Genomic DNA, 16,620 nt, shown 5'->3' with positions numbered 1-16,620 from the left:
TAAATTCAAGTCTTAATCGGTCACTGTATTTTCTTAACATATATTTAAATTTAAAAATAAAGAAAATAAAATTATATAAATAGCATAGTTAAAAAAAACTAAGATAAATTTAAGACTTAAATTAGCATTAAAAATATAAATAATTATAACACATGCGAATAGAAATATTCAAAATAAATAGAATTTTAAAAAACTATGACAATTAATACACCTGAATAAAATTTAATAATTAAATTAAAACAAAAAATTATAAATGAGGGGATTAAGGACCTAAATGAAGAAAAAATTAAAATTTAGGAGTTTTCTGTAAATTAAAAAAAAATTAAAATGAGTAAATACGCAAAAACTGGGCCAATCTATAATTTCTGAAAGGTTTTATCAATGCCCAATATTTAATAGAAAAGAAAATATTGAATTAATAAAATAATAGCGAAAGCAATTAAGAGTTTAGAGTTTATATTCATTGCACCGTAAATTTGAATGTCTAATATGGTTACGGGAATGTCCCTTTTAGAAAATTGATATAACAGAAATAAAAATATAACTAAAATCCTATAGAGTCAATCTCCACTGGTCAACTTTGATGGGATACGGGAAGCAACTTTTAGTTGCAACCTTCTTACTGTTCAGGATCTGGATCTTAGTTTTCCTGATCTGAAATGGTTAAATAGGGGGGGGGGGATGAGCTACATTAGTCCAGTAAGAATGTCAATACTTAACACTGATACAGAAAATCAAAAGTTGGTAAAAATAATGAAATAACTAATGAAGCCATTTTCTTTTTTAAGTAAATTCATTTAATGTAAAAACATAAGTTTTCATACTCACATTTTAAGTTTTCAAATTCGACTTGTGAAAATTATTATCAATATAACAATTCATCATACATTTCAAGAAACAATAATCGTCAACTTTACTTTTTTTACCTACCTACTGGTGCTTCTGGGAGTCTATAGGGGTTTCCCCTATACATGAACCCAATATCCAATTTATTGATTAACCGACCATCTCCATACCCTGTCCCGTAATGGGCGCTAAACGTACCACCGTCTCAATACTTTGTCTAGTATGAGGGTGAACAATACTTCTCAACCCTTTCTAGTATGGGATTTTCCAGCTCCATTCGACTGAGGTAATGTTCACGGTAGAGTTTGCCCTATGTATCGGGTTTGTACACCATTTTTCATGATACACGGTAAGTCCTTTAGCATAAATGTTCACATCATCCACCAGTCACCAATCACACACAACCAACTCATTTCATATTTACAGAACAATAGAGCGATAATTACACATGCAGTATAAATTATTAGCTTAACAACTAAAGGAGACGTGATCAAGACATCTATTACAAACCAACCCATAGATAGGGACAAAACGGGTAGATAAACTAATAAACAAAAAAGCTATTAAAATTAATGAATTAAAGCACATGATATAATACCCGGGCTCAAAATTTTGGCATGAGATAATTTTTTTTATTTATAAAATATATATAATTAAAAAATATTATTTTATTTAATTTTATTAAATTATTTGAGAAAAATATGTTAGAGATGAAATTGAAAGCAATTTTGGGGAAGATGGGTGAAATTTTGGGTTCGGGGGTATTTTTGAAAGAAAAATTAGAAACATGGGGCCAAAATACAAAAATAAAAAATTTGGCTACGTGGGACGGTCCAGTTAGCAGCCATGGTGAACCAAAGTATGTCGGATGGCAAAACACACTTACGTCAATGCCACGCGGGAGGCCGCGTGAGTGATTTGCATGCCTAGTGATCCAACGACCTAGATTTAATCTTGTACGCCTGAACGACTCAGATGTATTCCCTCCTTAGGCACGATCAGACGAATGAGATCAATCGCAATGAACGACTCATATTTTCTCATGCAATCGGCTTAAACAAACAACAATCGGACGACTTTTCTCGCTTTACGTCGACGTGAATGGACAACCCAGATCGACGCGGGATAAGTATATAAACATCGGGTCGCAGGGGAACCCTAATCGTAGTTGCACCTGCCCTCACTGGAGAAGAAGGACCAGTGGCTGGAGAAAGGGACTGACCCCCGGGTGCTGTTGCACCAGAGCCACCGCCGACCGACAAAAAAGGTAAAATTCTTCCCTACCCACTCAGAATTCAATTTTGAGTCTCCTTGTGGCCAAATCGGAGCAAAATGAAAAGTGGGTGAGCCAAAAACCACAGACAAAACCCGTCAGAGTCACCGCAGCCGAAATCCTAAAACTCCTTTGATGAGCCCCTTATCGTTTTTGTTTCACACGATTTTCTAACCATTATCTTCACTGTCCTTTTATGTGCATGTTAGTCAAAGGAGAAACTCCAACAGCGAAGGAGGATCGGTAGAGCCACTGCACCTCGAGACCACCCCATCGATAAGTTTCGATTGTTCGACTTTTTTGACCAACTAAGACTCCCTAACATATTTTTTCGTAGGAATACTTGTAAAACTAGCGAAAATTGGCTTAAAACAGTCGAAACCGACCAGGCCAAGGTGAAACACCGCCGTGGAGGGCGAAGCCAGCACTGGGGCACGGCGGCACTGCCATGCTGAAATTCTAAAACTTGCCAGAGGGTTTTTAACACCGATTTTAGGTTTTTTTTGGGTACGTGATGACTATTTTGATTCCTGCAGAAAAACTTCAGAAAATTTGGGACCTGTTAAGAGATGTAATAGATAGTACAGTATTTCAAAATACCGATCCGAGTAAGGATCTCTTACCCTATTCTCTGTTACGGTAAATTGAAGATTAATAATCAATAGTTGTGTATTTTATGAAAAATTAGAACAACCCTAAAAATATTATAGGTTACTAGTGGAACCGGAACCAGTTAGTTCATATTTGTCATGCTTTCTCTATTTATTTTTCTGTACTACCTAAATTACTTCCTATCATATTGTGCATGTTTAGATTGATAGTTTTTATGGTCTTCTGGATTATTTGGTTTATTTGGTTCCTCCTGCATTATTTATTTGGTTATCTGGTTACCTAGTTGTTAGTTATGATAAACTATATCACTTGCTTATATATTATTTAAATTGATAAGTGAATATAGAATGAGATGTTAATATGCTTTAGTAGTTGTTGGGATGATGAGAATCGGCTTATATGGAAGTTTATTGGGTACCCTGGGAAAGGGTGGACGGACTCAGTACATAGAAAAACCCTATTGTGGACATTACCTCAGTTGAACGGGGCTGATAAGTCCCATATTGGAAGGGTTTGGAAAATATAGTTCACCTCATACTGGACGGAGTATCGAGACGGTGATGTTTGGCGCCCATTACCAGACCAGGTATGGGGATGATCGAGTAAATTGACGAATCTAGATATTGAATTCACGAGTAGAAGGACATCCCTATGGACTCCCAGGAGTCCTAGTAAGTAGGTAAAAAGGGAGAATGACTGTTTTTACTCACTTGTATATGAAATTATAAATGTCATATGAGTGCTTATCTTATAGGTTAGTTTTAGAAAACTAATAACAGTAAGTATGGAATAAATGTTTTAATGTTAAAGGTATTTACTTACATTAAGAGCTCCATTTGTTGTTTTTTGATTTTTACCAACATTCAGTTTTTTGTATAAATAATTAGTGTGATATTCTTATTGGTTAGTGTAACTCACCATTTTATTAATAATTTAAGATCAAAAAAACCAAGATCCAGATCCCGATCAGCAAGAGGGTTGTGAGTAGTTTACCTTCGGGATCCCTACAAGTATTAGTGAAGGTTAACCCCTAGGATATCTATTTATTTATTTTTAATTACCGTTTGTCTTTTCATGAATAAATGTAGAATAGACATTCCTGTAACCTTATTGGGCATTATAATTTACTGTATAAGGAATGTAAACCCTAACTTTATTAATCGTTTCCCCATTAAAGATATAACTTCATTTCCTTTAAGGTTTCAGACCATTACACACAATGTAACAGTAAGCAATTTAGACAGTATAAGAATAAATAGACAACACAAATAAGTTGGAGTAATTATACACTGACCAGTTACCGGCTTCACTGATGGCTTGTATGTAATTAATTAGCGATTTTTAATATTTACCAATATACGGTTATCATTTATTAAACTTCAATTAATCGTAACGGGAGAAAAGGGTGAGAGATTCTTACCTTGGGTTGCTATTCGAAACACCTCTTTTTTCATTGCACTTTTTGGCGGTTCCTGGGTTTCTAGAATTTTTTCTACGAAAATAAAAAATACTCATCACATATTCTAAAATATCTCCAAAAAGGCCAAAAGTAAGCATTTTTAAATTTTTTGGCCGGTTTATGGTTCCGGCACGGCAGCACCGCCGTGCTCCAACGTCGACTCTGCCGCCCACGACAGGTCTCCTCTAGGTCTGGCCAATTTTGTATGAAACTTGTAAAAAATGAGGTTAGACAACCTATGTTTGTAACGACCCCAAAAATCTAAAAGGAAATATATAATAATTTAAGTGTGGAAGCGAAATAAAATGTTAAATTTTACATTCCTTACACAATAACTTAAAAGTACTGAACAATATTATAGAATTAATTCTTTGAAAGAAACACGAAAAATAAGAAAACAAATGAAAAATAGAAAATATCTAGCATCAACTCGTAATATTCTTGCGGATCGGGCTCTAGAACCTGGTTCTCTTGATCTGAAATGATTAAATAAAGGATAAACTACACTAACCCAGTAAGGATATCACACTATATCACCAACACAGAAACAAAGGTTGGTATAAAATCGAAAATAACTAATGGAGTATTAAATTTAAACCAATATATTTATAAAAAATAAAACCATTTACCGTTCACTTACCATAGTGGAATTTATAAAAACAACCTATAGAGACAATAATACCATACAGATCACAACTTCATGAACAATCAACAACATAAAATATATCATAAATCCATATCCATTAACAATAAACCAAATCATAATTGTTTCTCTTTTCACCAGCATACTAGTATCCATAGGGGTTCATAGCTCGCTACACGTGAACCCTTTTCTTTAACAATCTCAATTAAAAGACTGTCCCCATACCCCATCCGGTATGAGCGCCAAATTACCAAGTCTCCATACCCCGTATGGTATGAGACAATATTCACGGTAGGGTTTTCTATATACCCAGTCCGTCTACTATCTCCCAAGATATTGAGTAAGGCTATCGTTCCATCTGTTTATTTGATCACACAACTTTTTTGTTTTCCTTTAGTCTCTATTACCAAATTAAACATAATCACATAAACAAATAAACATGCATAAGGTAATGCAATCATGTCTTAAATCCCAAATCAAACAATAGTCAGGTAAGACAGGAATACATGCATTTAAATTATAAAATAGATAAATCAGATACGATCATACTTTTAGACTGTAAAATAAGTCAACAGAGAACAATTTTCGGTTTAGTCTCCATTAGCAATTCGTAATTAATTATGCATATCTATTTAATTTGTACAAAATACCGTATTATTATTTATTTAAACTTCAATTCCATAATAGAAATAGGGTGAGAGATCCTTACTTGATTTGACACCAAAAAGTTAAACGATTTATTGTACTTACGGGCGGTCCCTAGATTCCCTGAATTTTTCTCCAGGAACTGAAACGCACTTATAGTACCTACAAATGTTCCAAATAAATCCAAAATCAATCCCAGGGCCCATTCGGCCAATTTCAGAAATCTAGCACGACAGCTCTGCCGTGCTCTGGCAATGGTGCTACCGCCTGCGGCGGCGGTCCGCCTCTGGTCAGCCATTTTCGGCTGATTTTGCATCAATTTCTGTGAGCAAACACGTTAAAGGGTCTCATTGATCGAAAAAATACAAAAAACTGAAACTCACCTACGGCGGGGCTATCCAGTGCGGCAGCTCCTCCGGCTCACATTGCAGTTGGGTGTTTCACTTCGGTCAACCTGTAGAGAAGAAAACATTGATCACAATGGTAGAAAAATTAAGCGAAATAGGAATCGGGAAGGGCCTCTTCGGAGGTGTTTTATGAAAATCCTCGCGGCGGTGCCGCCGGTGTTTTCTGGCCAATTGGCTGGTCTTTTCACTCCGATTTGGTCATGAGTGAGCTTAAAATTGAATTTCATGCAAAAGAAAAAGTTTTTACCTTTTTTGGTGGTTGGAAAGGGTTCCGGTGCAACGGCGGGTGGCAGCGGTTGGGTCATCTTCTCTGCCAAGGGGTTCTGGTGGCTAGGGTTAGGATCTAGTGCGGATGGAGGTTATTTATATCCATCCGCTGTTGATCTAAACCGTCCATCGCGTTTAATCTTGATCGTTCGATCACGATTAAATAGGGAGTCAATCTGGGCCATTTATTGCGATTCATTCTGGGTCATCCATCGCGATTCACTTTGGACCGTTCGATCATATTTGAATATGGCCGTTTGATCGCGTTTGGGAGGGAGCGCATCCAGGTCGTCCGTGCACAAGGGAAATGGACATCAGCCGTTCGATCGCGGGCACGCAGATTGCCCACGTGGCCCCCGCGTCAGCGTCTCTGCCACTTGACGCGTCCTCGTTTGTAGGGCTGCTGACCCCGCGTCTGACATGGGGAAACTTCCCAAAATTGCGTTTTGGCCTCTGTTTTCTGATTTTTCTTTCAAAGTTACACCCAGAACCCAAATTTTAACCCATTTTTCCCTAAATTATTTTCAATTAAATCCTGCATAAATTTTATTTTATTTTTTACTCTAAATTAAATAAAACAAAATACAATAATACAAAATAAATTAATAAAAATTTATATTTATTAATTTTAATCACCAAAAAGAAAATTGTGGGTGTTACACTGTTGGTCGGAAAAGGAAAAAACCGAAGCATTACCAGCGGATGGGTTTTTTAGTGCGGCGGCTCTGCCGTTCCTCTCTCGCGGCCGAGGATTCTCTTCGGTCGACCTGCACTAGAAAAGGATTAGGAACACAACGGTCAAAAGATTGAAGGGAATGGGAACCAGGATCGGATTCACCGGAGTGGTTTTTGGGTCGTGACCGCAGAGGCTCGGTCGAGCTCTGCTCTCTATTTTCGGCTTCTTTTTTGGCTTTTTGGCTCCAATATGGGTGTAAGGAGGTTTAAAATCAAATTTCGAATGAAAAAGAAAGAAAAAATTACCTCCCCAATGTCGACGGTGGCTTTAGTGCGACGGCAATGATGGTCGATTTTCTTTTCGACCGCCCTTCTTCCTTTTCTCCGGCGAGGACCGGTGCGGCTAGGGTTAGTGTTTCCTTGAATGCGACGTTTAAATACCCTCCCCGCGTCGATCTGGGCCATCCGTTATGGACACGTGGCCCTTTCCCATTCGTTGGATCGCTTCTTATTTGGGGAATATATCTTGTCCGCACGATAGGATTAAATCTTACCGTTTGGTCGTGCCTGAAAAGAGAATGAATCTAGGTCATCCGAGTGTGTGGGAGGAGATCTGGGCTGTTGGATCTGCTGGCACGCAGATCGCCTGTGTGGCTTCATGCGTGGATGCATGTCCTTGTGTTTGTCACGCGGCACACAGTGATCGGCCGCACTGCTGATGTGGCGGTCCACGTGGCCAAAATTTTATTATTTTTATTTTTACCCCAATTTTTCAGATTTTTTTTTTCAAATAGGTCCTCTCTTATTTCTATTTTGGCCTTGACTTTTGAAAATATTTTCAAATGCGTCCAAAACACAGTTTTCTTCAAAAAATTCAACAAAAAAATTAAATTAAAAAATTTAATTTATTTTATTATTATGAATTAATTATCGCGGGCCTAAATTCTGGACCCGGGTGTTACAGGTTTGACACCTCAGGGTAAGGTGTCAAAGCTAGTCAATCGGGTAAGGCAATTTCATCCACGCAGATCACCTAGGTGCAGATCTATATGGGTGATATCTTTGTAAAAAAAATAAAAAAAATTATTATTTTAATTGTGCTCAAGATTTTAATAAAAGGGTATTTTAAATTTCCTTAAATATACATATGATTGTATTGGAATATTACACATTTTAACCTATATATAATATAAGGTTTATTGAGTATAGATTGAATTGCAATTAAATACGGGTGGTCATGAAATAATTGAAGATTTTTTTTACTTAATTGTTAGACATGTTGCAGAATATAAAATAAGGGTAACAGTTTTATTAGTGGGCAAAGGGCATGGATTGAAAGAAAGAAAAAAAAGAGGTGCAGATGGTGGCATAAAATAGAAGGTAATAATTATTTTTTTGAATAAAGCAGAAGAGATAAAATCTAACAAAATATAGCTTTTCTCAAAAATAAAGAAAAAAATGAAATTGTTATCCTCACCTCCCTATAAAGAACCCACGTAGGGGTGCGCTATCCTCATCTCCCTAACTAGGCGCACTACATTCAATGTACATGACCATTTACCATTAAAACCACCACATTCAATGTACATGACCATTCACCATTAAAACTGCCACATTCAATGTACATGACCATTCTCCATTAAAACAACCATATTCAATGTACATGGCTATTCACCATTAAAACCTTGTTTGGTATTTATACATTTTCCTTCATCCCTGCATATTGCATTTTCCTCTTTCTATCTTTATCTCTCTCCACGCATTATATATGCTTTGAATTCAACAAGATGTCATAAGTTCCATATGAATGTGAGATTTCGTGACTTACTGGTTGACAATATAACCATATACGACTAATGGTGAAGAAGAAGGTGGTAGAGATCAGAATTCAACAGGCAAAGGGGCATAAATGTTCGATATTATCGATCAAGACAAAAGATCATCCAGGTAAGTTTTAAAATATATAAATATGTGATGGTTTCGATGGTTTTTTATAATTTATTAAAATGCTCCAATTTGAAATAGAAAAGGTGGAGGACTTGAGAACGAAGGTGAAAGAAGAAGAGAAGGATAGAAAAATACATCAAGCGGCAGAGGCTAAACGATTAAAGATAGAAGGGAAAAATATTTTATCAGAGGTAGGGACAATACTCTCGATTTCCTACAAAGGATCAACTGAACAAAATGTTCATCTTTTTGAACCTACTCCATTGGTGGTTTTAAATTATATATATATATATCAATTTTTTACTGGGCTTTTTCGATCATGGAATACTCAGTGTGTGAATTAATTTGTAGGGAGATCAACCTAAATAGAAAAATTAAAAGAAATATCTAGTAGCTGGATGACCACAATTTTATTTATGATTTCTAAGGATTTTCTAGCCATTGCTCATAATATTGAACTTGTTAGTAAATTATTCATAACTTAAATCTATTATATCATCTTGTAGGTTGAATGATTTGAATAGAAAACTCATTATTGGTTAATTTGTTTATTGGCAATACACTTCGAAGGATCTTATTTAATCTAAAACTAAGCATCACTACACAATCTTGCAAAAAACCAAAGGGTGGACAATTGAGTAGCACCAACGTGAAACTAAACGATATGATTTAGTAAGTCCCTTTAATTTTTTGAATTAAACATTAGTTTTTTGGAGCATGCATCAAGAAATAGAACTTTATAAACAGTTAACCAAAAACCTTAACAACATTTACTCGACGTGGATTACTGTATTTTATTCAAATGGAATCACAAGGATAGTTCCAATCGGTTATGGAGGTCACAAATTTTAGTTCATAAATTGAAGGGACTTATTGAATAAGATCTTTTAGTATCACGTTGGCGTTTCTCAATTGTCCACCCTTACGTTCTTTTTTGGATTGTATAATGGTGATTGGTTTTGGGTTGAATGAGATCATTGGAAGTGTACTACCAGCAAATAAATTAATCATTAATGAGGTTTCTACTAAAATTATTTGATTTACAAGATGATATGAGATATTTAAGTGATGAAAAATTTATTGACAAGTTCAATGTTATCAACACTGGCCAGAAGATCCTCAGGAAGTGTAAAATGAAACTTTGTCTGTTCTAGCTGCTACAAACTTATTTTGTTCTTTGTGTCTAAGTTGATCTCCCTGCAAACTAATTCACACACTGAGTACTCTTTGGTCTGAAAAAATCCAGTAAAAATCAATATATATACATATAGTTTGTGGAATCACCATTAGAGTAGTTTTAAAAGAATGGACATTTTATTCAGCTAGTCCTTTGTAGGAAGTCGGGACTATTGCCTTTGCCTCTACTGAAACATTTTTCCCTTTTATTGCTAAGCGTTCTATTTTTGCCGCTTGATGTGCTTTCCTATGAATGTTAAATGTTGCTTTTGGAGGATAGATTATTTCGATATTTTATTGTTTACACAACCATCAAAGAGGAATGACTATGTTGAATTAGAAATAACCAACAAGAATTAAGAGCAAGAGTTGTATAAAAATATTTGTGATACTTTGACTATAGTTGATACTATAAGAGCAACAATTGGGAAGTGCATTGTAATTTTCTCTTCCTTCACAAAGGGTCCGCGTTATATGATTCAGAAAATACTAAGATACATTGGCAATACGTTGTTTTTATGACAATTCACATTTGTTTATTGCATTTATAGCTAATTCGAAATGGCCAGAAACAAAGTATATGTTTTCATTAATTGACGGACATAAACAGTAAAAGATAAACAAGACATTATTACAAGGGTTTTTAACATGAACTCCAACAACTATTAAAACTCATTATCAACCAACAACATGTTGGCAAAACACGTGGAGGCAAGTTTGAATAATACGACAGTCTTATTCAACTTTTTAAAATTAAATTTAATTGTAGTTCGATAAATCGATAGAGAATTAAGATAAATAAAAATAGAGTATAATAACAAATGAAATAGTAATTTGTATGAAAATTTAAATCTTGTGCATTATAAAATAATTTTAATTCAGAATATATTCCTAACATTTTTTTTTTCAATAAAAAATACTTTCTATTCTTAATAAAGATAAACACTAAATAATACTGATATTTAAATTTACTGAATTAAGTAGATTGATATTTTATTTATACAACAATTTAATCATCTATGATATTTCTCCTACTAATTTACAATAATCTATATAATAGAATTTCAAAAATAAGGATGACCACATGTTCACATATTGTTGTGGCCGGATGGAAGAAATGTTACCATTACTGCATTTCACATAGATCATATAATGTCAGCTGAACTTCCAAAAAAGACAAATATTTGAATGCTTATAATGTGGTTCCTAAATATATAGTTCATGATCCATATGGATTGCCAAAAAGAAATAAATGTTTTACATATAAAAGATGGAATGTGCACAAAAAATTCCTAAAGCAATTCCATATAGAGACCACATTTAATGAGAATGGATATCCAATATAAAAAAGAATAGATAAAGTTATTTTAGTAAGAAAGGGATTTGTCAAACTTGACAATAGATATGTCATTCCTTATAATGGAGATTTTTAAGCAAAATTTCAAGCGCTCATGAATCTTAAATGGTGTAACAAGTCAAATTCAATAAAGTATTTATTCAAATATGTGGTTTCAGCTCGTAAAATTTTTGATAAAATGATTTTTGGGTACTACCAAGTTGGGTATTACAAGAATGCTTTATCTCTGTTTCTGGACATGCGTAGGACAGGTGTAAAGGCCAACCATTTTACTTATGGGAGTGCATGGAGAGCGTGTACTGCATTGAGGTGTTTGCAGGGAGGTATGCAAAAACAAGGGTGTGGGAAGATATATATATATGTATATATTGTAACACCCAAGCATCATTATTTTTATTTTGTAATTATTTGAATTTTTTTGATTTTTAATTAATTTAATTTGATTTTATTTAATCTAATTTCAAGAAAATAAAAATAATAATAATGATAAAATTGGGTAAAAATATTATTTGGATTTAATTGAAATTGATTTTGGGAAAAAAGGGTGAAAATTTGGATTCTGGGAGTGTTTTTGAAAAGAAAATCAGAAACCAGGGGGTCAAAACACAATTTAAAAAAGTTGTGCCACGTCAGCAACCACGTCAGCGGCCCGGTCAGCAGTCCCAGCCAACCAGGACGCGCCGCGTGGCAAAGAAATGCTGACGACGGGCCACGTGGGCGATCCGCGTGCGCGCGATCGGACGGCCCAGATCAAACGTGCGCACGGACGGCTCAGATTCATGCACACAGACGGCCCAGATTTAATCAGGCACGGACGGCCCAGATTGCATCGCGATGGACGGCCCAGATTTAATCCCACTTAAATCGCGATCGAACGGCCCAGATTTGATCTTGATGGACGGTTGAGATTAAAAGGCAAAGGGTATAAATAACCCCACCCACACCTGACCACAAAAACCCTAACCGCCAGTGCCTCGCCGGAGAAGAAGAACCAGACACCGGAGGAGCCGGCCGCCGCCACCCGCCGCTGCACCAGGGAAGTTTCTGACCACTGATCGAGGTAAATTTTCTCCCCCTTGCTCATTTTTCGATGCTGAGTCCGCCTATGGCCAAACCGGAGCCAAACCACCGGTCAAACGGCTGAAAAACCTAGCCGAAACCCAGCGGCGCCGCCGCGCCCCTCCTTAGTTTTTACCTCCGATGAGGCCCTTCCCGGCCTCCGTTTGATGCAATTTTTATACCACTGTGATCACCGTTCTTTTCTCTACAGGTTAATCGGAGCCAAACATCAAAACATAACTTACGCCGGAGGAGCCGTTGCACCCGAGAGCACCGCCGCCGGTAAGTTTCAATTTTTCGTGATTTTTTGGCCCACCGAGGGCCCTAGGGTTGTTTTATCGCAGGGACCGATGCAAGTGTGGCCGAATTCGGCCGAAAACGGCCAACTCGAGGCGAATTACTGCCGCAAGCGGCAGCGCCATCGCCGGAGCACGGCGGAGCCACCGTGCTGGAATTGCGATATTGACCGAAAGGGGCCCTAGGTCTGATTTGGGATTTTTTGGGATACGTGCAGGTACCGGTAGTGCGTTTCAGTTTCCCAGAAAAAATTCAGAGAAATTAGGGACAACCCTTTAGGCGCACTGTAGAGTCGAATTCAGACCCCGAAACGAGTAAGGACCGCTCACCCTATTTCCTATCACGGTATTAAAGCTAAATAAATAATTAAACTGTACTGTGTGACTTTATAGATGTATAATTGATTAAGGTTGCCAGTGGAGCCTGAGTCTGATACAGTATTGGTATGTTATTGTTTGATCTAATTTTTAGTATTAAATGTAGCATGATGTTTGATGTAATTATGTTATGGTCTCGTATGCATGAATCAAAGTTTCTTTTATTATGGTTTGTATTATGGTGAACCCAGTACTGTGTTGTCTTGTTTGGTGTCCATCACTGATTTACATGTTGTGTGTTTGGATGATTGAAACTAAGAAAAAGGGCAAAAAAGTTATATGAATTGATAAGTGGATAATGTGGAGAGCCTGACTAGATATCTTGGGAGATGGTGGACGGACCGGGTCCGTAGGGAACCCTACCGGGAACGTGGTCTCTCATACCGGACGGGGTATGGAGACCTTATGTGTTTTGGCGCCGATACCGGACGGGGTATGGGGACGACCGTGGAATCAGGTTGTAAATGTTAATGGTTCACGTGTAGAGGGAACCCCCTATGGATCCCCAGGGATATTAGTAGGCTAGTAAAAGAGGAAATCTGTTTCCTGATGATTGAAATGTAAAGGTGTGATATATGTTATGTTATAAAGTGTGTATGATTTCATGATATTATAAGGTTATTGTTTTCATATGTTATTTTTATGGATCTCGCCGAGGTAAGTGGACAGTAAAAGATTTTATTACTGATAAATGAATTTGTTATAAATGATGCTCCATTGGTCATTTTTGTTTTCTACCCACCTTTACTTCCGTGGCGGTGAGATAGTGTGATGTCTTTACTGGGATGGTGTAGCTCATTCCTTATTTAACCATTTCAGATCAGGAAGACGTTGTTCCCGAGCCCATTCCACAGGAAGAAGGCAAAGGGGACGCCTAAAGACTTTATAGTTATATTTATAGTTTTTATTTCGAGTATCTCTCTTAGTTAGTTTGTAATTTCATGTTTTGAGTAGGTTTTGGTTATTGTGTAAGAGATGTTAATCAAAATTTTTATTACGCTTCCGCATTTGACATTTTTAATACATATATTTTATTAAAAATTTCGGGGCTGTTACATATATGGTACTTTTCATCATTAATATTATGCACAACAAAGGTTAGACTTGGTTTATTTTTCATGTGTATAAATCCTTAAACTCCTTCAAATAAAGATGGTAGATAAAAATGATGAGAAGGAATAAATCCTGAAACACATTTTCGGTTTTCTTCATCCCCACATATACGTTCTTTTCTCTTAGTCATTATCACTCTCTGAACATAAATATGATTTGCATTCAACATGATGTCATTAGTATCATGTGTAAGTGAGATTTTGTAACTTACTCATCGGGGAATACAACTATACGTATATAACAGTGAAGAAGGAGGTGGTAGAGATCCGAATTCAACTAGAAAAGGAGCATAAGTATTCAATATTATTGATCAAGTACAAAAGATCGTCCAGGTAAGTTCCAAAATCTATAAATGTGTAAAGGTTTCGATGGTCTTTTAAAATTTATTATAGTACTCTATTTTTAAATAAAAAAAATGGTGAATGATTGAAAGCAGAGGTGAAAGAAGAAAAGAAGGAGAAGAAAGCGCGTCAGGTGACAAAGGCAGAACAATTAACATAAGATAGGAAAAAAATTTTAGCGTGGGCAGAGACAGCAGTCCTGATTTCCTATAGGGACCAATTGAACAAGATGTTCATTTTTTTGAACCTACTCCAGTGGTGTTCTCAATATATATATATATCAATTTTTTATTAGGCTTTTTAGATAATGGAGTACTCAGTGTGTGAATTAATTTGTAGGGGAGATCAACCTATACAAAAAAAATGAAAGAAATGTCTAGCGGCTGAAACAACCACCATCTCGTTTATACTTCCTAAGGATCTTATGTCCATTATTTATAATATTGAATTTGTTACTAAATTATTTTTTTATTTAAATATGTTAGATCGTCTTGTAGATCAAATGATTTTAATAAAAAATTCATTATCGGTTAATTTGTTTGCTGGTGATACATTTTAAAAGATATTTTTCAAGTAAAATCTAATCAACAGTATACAATCCGACAAAAAACTGAAGGGTGGACAATCGTAAAACTAGACGATATGATTCAATAGTGTCTTTTAATTTTTTTAATTTAAGAATTAGTTTTATTGAGCATGCATCATGAAATAGAAAACTTTATATAGAGTTACCCAAAAACCTTAACAACATTTACCTGATGTGAGATTATTGTATTTTATTCATAAGGAATCTCAAAAATCATTTCGATCGGTTATGGAGGTGATAAATTTAGTACTCAATAAGAAATCTACCCTACCAAGCCCACTCTCAAGCCAAAGAATAATTTTATAGTGTTGCCAAGAGAAGGGTGTACTTTAATGCATAAGAAGGTTAGTAGGCCACAAAATAATAAAAAAGTTGAGGACCAAGGGAGTACTCCAATTTTGGAGGAAGTTTGGTAAGCAAAGGAAGGTGGTGGATAGGAACAAAGGACTTCTTTATGTTGATTTCTCTTTCATACCCAAAGTATCTCGGTAGTAAAAAGGGGTGGGTAGCAGTTGTGGTAGACTCGGTCAGCAAGTAGTTGAAGCCATTATCCCATTTTCAACAAGCAGTTGAAGCGATTATCCTATTTTCTAGTTTCATGATCTTGTTTCATTATTATTAAGACTAATTAATAAATTTGTTAGTTTAATTGTAACCGTTTTTTATTTTTTCCTTTTTGTTCTCTTCTGCCACAGTACAATGCCAGTGGCAATATATGTTTTCCTGATGTTTTGTTTTCCTGCTGTTTTATTTTCTTTTCCTGCTGTTTTGTTTTCTTTTGTTACGGTGCAACACTAGTGACAATATATGTATCCCTGTAAGTAGCAAAATATTTCAAAAGAAGGAAAATATTTTTTTGGTCTTTTGCTTTTCCTTCTTTTCTATCAATCTCTTCCTTTTTTTCATTTGCTTTTCCTTCTTTTCTATTATGGTATCAGAGCAATGAACCTTTAACCAACATCTATCAGTAGTTGAGCTACGAAGCATTTGATCTCCAATGGCTAGAGATAAGTCCGATGACCTCCAAAACTCATTCTTCCTTCACAGTGCCGACCACCCTGGTTTAGTTTTGGTGTCCAATATTCTCAATGGCAACAACTACAACACATGGGAGAGAGCAATCAGAATAGCACTAACAGCCAAAAATAAATTGGGATTCATAGACGGAACCTACGATCAACCGAGCAACACCAACTCCCATGCCGCAGCTTGGTCGTGTTGTAACAGTATGGTGGTTTTTTGGTTACTGAATGATGTCACCAAGGAGATAGCTGACAGCTTGTTATATCATGAAAGTGCGCAATCCATCTGGACTGATTTACAGCTTCATTATCAGCAGAGCAATGCACCGCATATCTACCAATTGAAATAGAGCATGAACAATCTTACTCAAGGATCACTCAGCATCAACACATACTACACACGAATGAAAATAATCTGGGATGAACTCAAAACCTTTCAACCAGCCCCAACCTGTAACTACGGAAACATGAAGGCGTGGAATGATTATCAGGAACAAGAGTTTGTGATGACTTTCTTA

The 16,620-nt window shown here is 36.0% G+C and overlaps 1 long non-coding RNA gene across 2 annotated transcripts; it reads left to right on the top strand.

The window, feature by feature from the left end:
• The first annotated feature begins 8,332 nt into the window (after positions 1-8,332).
• Positions 8,333-10,456, top strand: LOC148266071 (uncharacterized). Of its 2 annotated transcripts, none has more exons than XR_015819437.1 (2): positions 8,333-8,774; positions 8,858-10,456. It is a non-coding gene; the product is annotated as an uncharacterized LOC148266071 (long non-coding RNA). The 2 variants fall into 2 exon arrangements; XR_015819438.1 differs by having other exon boundaries at positions 8,853-10,456.
• Positions 10,457-16,620: the final 6,164 nt, after the last annotated feature.

This window comes from Carica papaya, chromosome 5, assembly GCF_054855325.1.
Source record: "Carica papaya isolate Zhongbai chromosome 5, ASM5485532v1, whole genome shotgun sequence".
Lineage (NCBI taxonomy): Eukaryota > Viridiplantae > Streptophyta > Magnoliopsida > Brassicales > Caricaceae > Carica > Carica papaya.
Note: the sequence above shows the minus strand (reverse complement) of the source record. Positions and strands in the feature narration are given on the sequence as shown.